This window comes from Ambystoma mexicanum, chromosome 2p (genome assembly GCF_040938575.1).
Source record: "Ambystoma mexicanum isolate Mex_15411 chromosome 2p, UKY_AmexF1_1, whole genome shotgun sequence".
Classification (NCBI taxonomy): domain Eukaryota; kingdom Metazoa; phylum Chordata; class Amphibia; order Caudata; family Ambystomatidae; genus Ambystoma; species Ambystoma mexicanum.
In genome coordinates, this window is record NC_090923.1 from 587,568,163 (window position 1) to 587,576,105 (window position 7,943).

A 7,943-nucleotide genomic window follows, 5' to 3' on the forward strand; every position below is an offset into this window, starting at 1 on the left:
CCTAGTGAGTCCCTCAGCAGCTTTGCTGGATCTCTGGAGTTATTTCTTTCCACTTGGTAAGAGTGTGAGCTTTCCACCTCTCTTACTTGTGTTTTGCTATGTGTTTTTACCTGTTTTTGTGATTGAGGACTCTGGAGTACACCATTTCAGTAGCCCCCATCTTTTGTGTGTCACACAGCACCTTCTGTGCAGTGACACAGGGTTGTCATTCAGACTTCCCACAACTCCATTTCTGAGGCTGACTACTGTCCCCCAGAAAAGGGTAAAGTTGCCATTAACTTTACTTAGTCAAATTAACCACAGATCCAGTACACCCCATCTTACATGGAGTACTGGAAGGGTTAACTCTTAGCCCTTTTTATCTGTACCTCGTAGAGCATTGTTTTGCTCTTTTCAACATTTAGACATGGCTGGTGGCAGTGGTATCTACCCTCATTTTCTACCGCGGTTATCTTATATAACCGTGGTGATATTGTAGGCTATTGTGTTAGCCTCGAACTTAAACCCGCTTGACCAAATACTTTTTCTTTTGGCTCTGGTGTGGTTTATTCGCCATTTCTTTCTGTTAAAACCCTTCTTGTGTTTTACTTTGCACGGCAAACCAGGTTTGCCTTCTTTGTTCATTGTCTTTTGGTGGGCTTCTGCCAAGAGGCCCTCCTCAAGGCGCCTGGGTGTCTAGGTGGGCTGAATGTGAGGGAGGGGTGTAGTCACCCCCTGCACATGGTATCCTAGGAAACCCAAGTTGCACTTTTTCCTGATTGGCTGAGGTGGTTGTCCAGGCTGGACAACCCCCCTGCTGTGTGATTGACAGCCAGGCTGTGTGAATGGGGGATTTTCACATAAAAGGCAGGTCTCTTGGGCTGGAAGTCGGAGAGTCGCCACTGGAACTACAAGGAACCGAAGAGAAGCGTAGGAAAGGTCGACTGCTGCAACTATCCCGTACCGGTGAAGCCCTGCTGCAGTGCTGAGCTATCTGCCCTTCAACGACTAAGAGGAGATCCAGTCCGGAGTCTTCTTCCCTTGAGCCTGGTGGGGATAACCAGCTCGTCTTCTTCAGCCAGAGGTCACCTTCGTGGTCAAAATCGCTGCACACTGCTGTAGTGGTCCAGATAGCCACCTGAAGAGCCTCTCCTGTTTTTAAGGAGCGCACCTTTTATTCATTGTCGCTGCTGCCGGCCTCATCCATGTGTGGTGTAGACCCCCTTCATCGTCCTTCTTCATGCCGAAGCCAGTAATCGTGGGTCTACAGGAAACTACCAGGAACAACTGCCGTGGCACCAGCTTCTTCTTTGAAAATGTACTGTGTTCTGCTTGAGAAGTGTTGGGTGAAATCCCTATTTCTCGCTTATAAGCCTTGCCCTTATTTTTCCCTCCTTCTTATAACTTTTGCTTCCGAACATTTGACAATATTTAAAGTACTTTTGGCAACTTGAATCGCAAACTATCCGCCGTGTGATCCTCGACACAGGAACCCGGTTCCACTCGACACTGGCTCCGGCCCCTTGACTCTTATATTTCTGTCTATGAGTGTTCTTCGAATCTGTCTGCCTACCTAACATATTGCCTATGATTTTTTTCCCCAAACTCCCTCTGGGTATCTCAGGTGCTAAGTGTGTTTTTGCCCCGGTAGCATTTCTTGCCGCGGATACGTGTTTATTTAGTAGACTGAACTGTCAAAAAATGATCGCGATCGTATTCGCGGTAAAGTGTATTGTTTCGTAACACCGGTTCTCTCAAACACAGGGTACTTACCTTGATTCATACCGTACAAAGTGAATTGGTCAGTTGTAGTGTATTTAACGTGTGGTTTTAAATTTAATAGAAGTGTTGTGTTAATAACAAATGGTTTAAAAATAAATGTACTTATATTCTTTACCTGAAACCTTGAGTCAGTGTTTGCTTGAGCCACAGTAATTGTGTCCCTTTGTGTAATCCCTGCTACTGCTCATATACTCTTGAGATAATCCTGGCTGCTTTGCTACTGCTACTATTATAACATAGTAGTACAGGCTTGTACCAAAGGTAAAACTTTTATTACCACCTGTAGTCTTAATTGTGTGTAGTGGTCCCTAAGGGCACTGCACTGGATTCTGCCTAACAGTTGAGAGGTTTGGTGTGTTGGGGAAAGATATTTGGGGAAGGGGTCATGGGAGGGTTATTTTGGGAGGGGGTGGTTTGGAGGGATAGGTGGGGAGGGGCTAGAGGGCCACATGTTCCTTGATGTTTGTGCATACATAAATACACATGGTCCAGCATTCAAATTGATGCCGGGCATTCCTTATTTGTGTTGGAGTGATTTATTTGTGTGCAATATCACATTCAGTGTGTGGCTTGTGCAGTGTGCTGGTGCTTTGTGCTCAGAAGTAATTCTAGATTTGTTCCTGCTGGGCAGCATGCCTGTCCCTGTCATCCCTGTGAAGGTGGATTTTCATGTCTACATCTGCATCCACTTCACTGTCGTCATCGTCCGCCAGAGGTATGTCCATTTCTGGGGGTAGGGGAATGTTCCACCTGATGCACATCTTCTGCAAGATGGCACAGGCCGGGACCATCTTGCCCACTTTCCCAGGCCTGTAGATCAGGATCCCACCCTCCCACCCCCCGAGCAGTGGAGGCAATGGAACTGTGCCTTCCACAGGCCAAAGGTCTGCTCAACTGTGGCTCTGGTTTTGATGTGTGCACGGTTTTACGCAGTTTCCCGGTGGCTCTGTGGATGTCTCACAGGGGTCATGAGCCATGGTACTAAGGGGTAGCCGGAATCACCTGCATGGGAATAAATACAAGGAGGGCACTGTCATTGAGGTCACTGAGCAGTGCATGCATGTTTGGATGTGGATCTGTGACACATGCATATTGGAATGTGTGCTTGAGGGACATCAATCACCCTGCTGCACCCTGTGGCAGTTACTACTGGTCTTGACATGTGTGGGATCAGACTCACAAGAATGTCTAGGTGGTGGTTGGTGGGTCATGGTGTGCATATGCTGTACTTTGTGACATGGGAGTGGTCTGGTACCTGTAGTGCATTACATGTGCCGGTCCATCTGTGCCCAGATTGTGCTGGTGTGTTCTTCAGTTCACTCATGTGGTGCATGCCATCCGTGGGCAGCCCTTCCGGAATTCAGATTGTGTCCCTCCATTTACATGTTGCCTGCGGTCCATTCACTGGTGACAGGTGGTGAGGAAATGCAGCACATACACAACCTTCAGCAGGGGAGTATGGCAGTCCAGATGCCAATGACGCTCTGGATGAGGTCCACCACTGCAAGGATGGTCTCCCGGTTCAGCTGGTACAGTGTCTGTATCTGTCTGTCAGTCAGAGACCAGGGTGTGGCTCTTGTGCAGGGTATGGGGACTCGCCTCTGGGGTGCTACTTGCTGCCCATTGTTCCTCTGCACCATCATCAACCTTCTCCTGCTCCTCCTCCCCCTCTTCTGCCTATGGCCCTGTTGCCACTGTTGCACCTCCTCCTCATGTAGTTGCATTCCTGCATGCAGTGCCTCAAGGTCCATTACTGTGGTCCTTTTCTGCATTCCCTTTGCTCATTTTGTGCATCTGGGTCAATTGGCTGCACCTGTGGGCTGTTTCTGCACACCTGGGCCTGGTTACTGCCTACTCCGCGGTGCCGGTATTTCCAGCTCGATTTTCACGGTCGCACCAGCATTTCGGTGCCAGTGTTTCTGTGTAATCCGCAGTTGGAATACATACGATGGAATGCCATACCGCCTCCAGAAATGTATGTGGTAGTACTTTTGAATTGTCCCAAATATTCTAGAAGAAAACCCAAAAAGAAATTGTCAAAGCTGCGACACCTGACAGACTTTAAAGCACCCAGGATCTGGCTCTCACTGCCCATCGTTGGTGGTTCCCACCTGCCACAGCACCACGCTGTCACTGACTGGCAAGGTCTGCTGTGGCCATGTACGGTAGCTTTTTTTTAATACTACAAATAGTAAATAGGCATAACCAAACAAGAGTTCTGGGCATCAAATTAAGGGAAGGCGGAAAGCAAGCATATGGAATGGGTAAGTGGTCATCTGTGCCAACTCGCATTATCGAACTTTGTGTTCTAAGAGTGTGAAGTTTGCCATTAATAATGCAAACTTTAAAATGCAATGTGTGCTTTTATGGAAATTTAAAAGTGTGCATTGCAGGAGCATACACAAACTGTAGTTTGTACGAGATGGTACATTAAGAAACATTACAAGATGTGCTATTAGTCCTATATAAATCATGGGTACTAACTTGCTCACTGTAACAGGGCATTGCTAAAGTCAAGTTTTTAAATGTTAAAAAAATCAAACACTTGTCATGATTTGGGACTCTAACTTATGTATCAATTCCAGTGAAGACTTGTAACCTCGGCTAAATGGTTCTCGCCTAAAGGCAGTCGCCTTCCGTGATGCTTTTTGATGGCATTTGGTAACCTCATTACGATTACGACAGTGCAGTAAAAATCATGCTAAAGTGGCAGTAATTACGTTACCACTGCTTTACTGCTGCATTACTGCACCGCCGTGCAATGAGGTTTGGAGTTAAAGCCGAGGATCTACTATCATCATTTTGCTGAAGATAGATCGTCTGCTTAAATCCCCCAAAAAATGACGGCATTACAGCAGCGGAATAACGGCTCCTGGTAACTCAACAAAAATCCCTGTTGAGTCCTGAGGACTCCAAAAAAGGGAATTACACTGATGTGCCAACACTCACAATTCTGTGGTAATTTCACTGCTCCCCGTGGTAGGAGAAGTAAATGAGTTTGGTGCTAATTCTGCAGATTTACCACCAAATTATCACCAAACTCGTACTGAGGACTGAAGTGTTTTGATTATGTTTAAATGTCCTTACTAGAAGTTGACTTGAAATTGTAGTTCTTTACACATTTTCCACAATTACCTAAAGGAAACTGTGTTCCGATGCCCCTTTTTCTTGGATGATCACATTCAGAAGGAAATTGGCATATCCCCAAAACATGTTCAGCCCGAGTGTTTCAGTGTTTCTTTGGCCCATACAAACACACAGGAGAACCATAGAGGTTGGGCGCAGATACGCAAAGACAAAGTCGTAAGAAATCGACAAACTATTATTAATATCTTTAAAAATGTAAACATTAACAGTACCTTATGCCCTTAACTTTCCGCATACTCACCATACCGAAACTCACACTGCCACCTCTCTGCCCAGCAATCCGCACGCATTTCACCTTTTTAACACAAATTAAATTCTAAATCGAAGGCCATCATTCTTTTCCCAATTGGCGGTCCTTTGAACCTTGGTTAATTAGCACGACTGACCTTTCAGAACTGGGGCGTTGACCCCGTGGTCGTTTGGATTTTCTGCTCGGAGTTAATTGCCCCAAATAATCATTTTGGAATGTGGTCTTACATTTGGGGGGATGAGAAGGGGGGGCTGCAGGAGCGTGGACAGGGGAGATTTTACATAAGGAGTTATGTTATGTTAAAGGTATTTATTTGTACCGCGCACCGTCACCAACGGAATTGGTCCTCAGGCGCTCTGGGAGAGGTTTTGGGAGAGTGGGTGAAAAGAGTGAGAAAAGAATATGGAAAAGAGTTTAGAAATAGAGGGGAAACATAATGAGAGCGTGCCTGGAAGAAAAGGGTAATTTGGCTGTCGTGCTTAGAAGGGAATGGGGAGTTAGGGAAATATTTAATTAATTGTTCGTCTATAACCGGCCCTCTAGCAGCGATTGATTTTAGCGGAGGCTCGGGTTTCGAAACTTGGCTGCGCTGCGTTGGCTTGGTACCAAATACGTTTCCCCTGAGCTATTCCACTTCCCACGAAGATAATAGAGAAACATTCAACTCGAGATTTAACTATTCTATCATAATTTCCAATTGTGACCTAAATAAATAAAAAATACACATCCGTGGAAATGCTGCATTATGACAAAACTGAGAATTAAGTCTTTGCGGGTTAAATAATTGCACTTCCTACGAAGGAGTCCGTATATAAGATGGCGGATGGTCGGTTTATACACATTTCTCAGTCGTGCAACGGCGCAACTTATGCCACGCTGTTTTCCTCTACCCATTAAAGCACCTTATGCCACGCTGTTTTTCTGTTCCCATAAAATAAGGAAAACGAGCCGGAACACAATTTCAGTGTGGGTGGGCCTGTCATGAGCGAGGGCAAACCTGGATCAGAGAAACCTGTCGGTGGTTATGTCACCACCCACGAGTATCTCACACGAGGTTGTAGCCACAGGTGGCTCTGTGGCGCAATGGATAGCGCGTTGGACTTCTAGTAAGTGTTGAAAAGGCATTCAAAGGTTGTGGGTTCGAGTCCCACCAGAGTCGCAATTTTGTTAAGTTTTGGAAAACAAATATTCAGTACTGCGAGCACGGAGTCACGCACCAGTGTTATCACTGTAAAAGTGACAGGAATCAGTTGATCTGTAAGTAACCGCCCGAATCACGCTAAAAAAACAAGTTCAAAACATCATGCGCCGTAGTCCGTTTTACTGCTCAACCATAAACTTGTTTGAACAATGTTGATTTAAGTCCTGCAGTGCCACCTTCCGGTCGTTCAGATAACTACTGTTTTCAGGAAGTGTATCAGGCGTCTAAACTCCAGTGCCAGAATGTCATCTCATACGAGACATGGTGTGATTGAGAACAGAAACCTGGTTTGCATAACACTGATAGGGAAACAATGGAAACTCTCCTCAAAGATAATGTGTGGATTATAAGTGTGTTTAGCATATATGTATATGGTGTGTCATATCTGCATTGCTAATAACCTGTAGGTGTAGTGTAATAATGCACGAACAAAGTGTACATCTAGGATAATGGATGAATCTCAGACACTAATGTATGTGGGGTCATTTCACATGGACCAGTGTGGGAAAGAAATGCACAGAAGCAAAGTGTAATGCTTTTAAACCTTTTAGTGCCTCTATAATCAGGCACCCCCATACCTCTTTGACACTTTTGCACGTCACATACCAATGCGACCTAACGAATCCGCCCAGTCACACTGTATCATCATACCTCGCTATAACCAACAACGGGCAGGTGGGGTCAGCTTCTCAGTCATGGCTGTCAAAAAATGGAACACACTTCCTATCTCCATCAGAGCAGAACCATCTTTCATGGTCTTCCGTAACAAGTTAAAAGTTTGGCTATGAGTCCAAGATCACAACTCTCCCATTTAGCAATCTTAGATCCGTATCTTACTGCTACATTGTATATATTACTGTAAATGGTGAAATGTAGATCTTTATGTTACTGACTGTATATAACTGACTCCTCTTTGTAACATTGTATAAACTGCAAACTGTAAAATTATAAAATGTAATGCTGTATAACTTGTAAGAATAGCACTCATTTGCCTCAGGGCTAGAGGCGCTATACAAATAAATAAATACAAATACAAATTTCCAACTCTGCCACATTACCCTTTCCCCCATCTTCCTCACCACAGTCCTTCTTATATGATGCCAAGGACTGTAACGAGGAAGACCTGGACTCAGAGGAATGAAGATTACTTGTAAGAAATCGGGCCATCACCTCCCCAGCCGTCTTTCTGGTCGCACAGTCCTTGAGTTAATGGAATAAGAACTGTGACAAGGAAGAAATGGACTCGGAGTAATGAAGATGACTGTACTGACTAGTGAATTTACTATTCGGCGAATACCAACTAGTTGGTCCAAGTATTTGGCTTAAGCCGAATAGTGAGTTGAATAGTAGATTTTTAAACCCCCCTTTGCACTGAGTTTGAAAGGACAAAACAATACAGGGTCCCCGAGGGCAAGGCCCGGCGACCACCTCCCTCCTCTATTTGTTGTGGGGCGGTGGGCAGTGGGTCTTGCCCTGGTGGCTCCCCATATTGCTTTGTATTTTAAAACTGTGACCATTTCCCAGCTGCTATGTCAAGGCACAGTGACCCCCAGCAACAATTGAACAATTGCGGGGGTTGTCGGC

The 7,943-nt window shown here is 45.3% G+C and overlaps 1 non-coding gene across 1 annotated transcript; it reads left to right on the plus strand.

Moving 5' to 3' along the window:
* The first annotated feature begins 6,227 nt into the window (after positions 1 to 6,227).
* Positions 6,228 to 6,317, plus strand: TRNAR-UCU (transfer RNA arginine (anticodon UCU)). Its single transcript is given in 2 exon segments — positions 6,228 to 6,264; positions 6,282 to 6,317. It is a non-coding gene; the product is annotated as a tRNA-Arg (tRNA).
* The last annotated feature ends 1,626 nt before the right edge of the window (positions 6,318 to 7,943 follow it).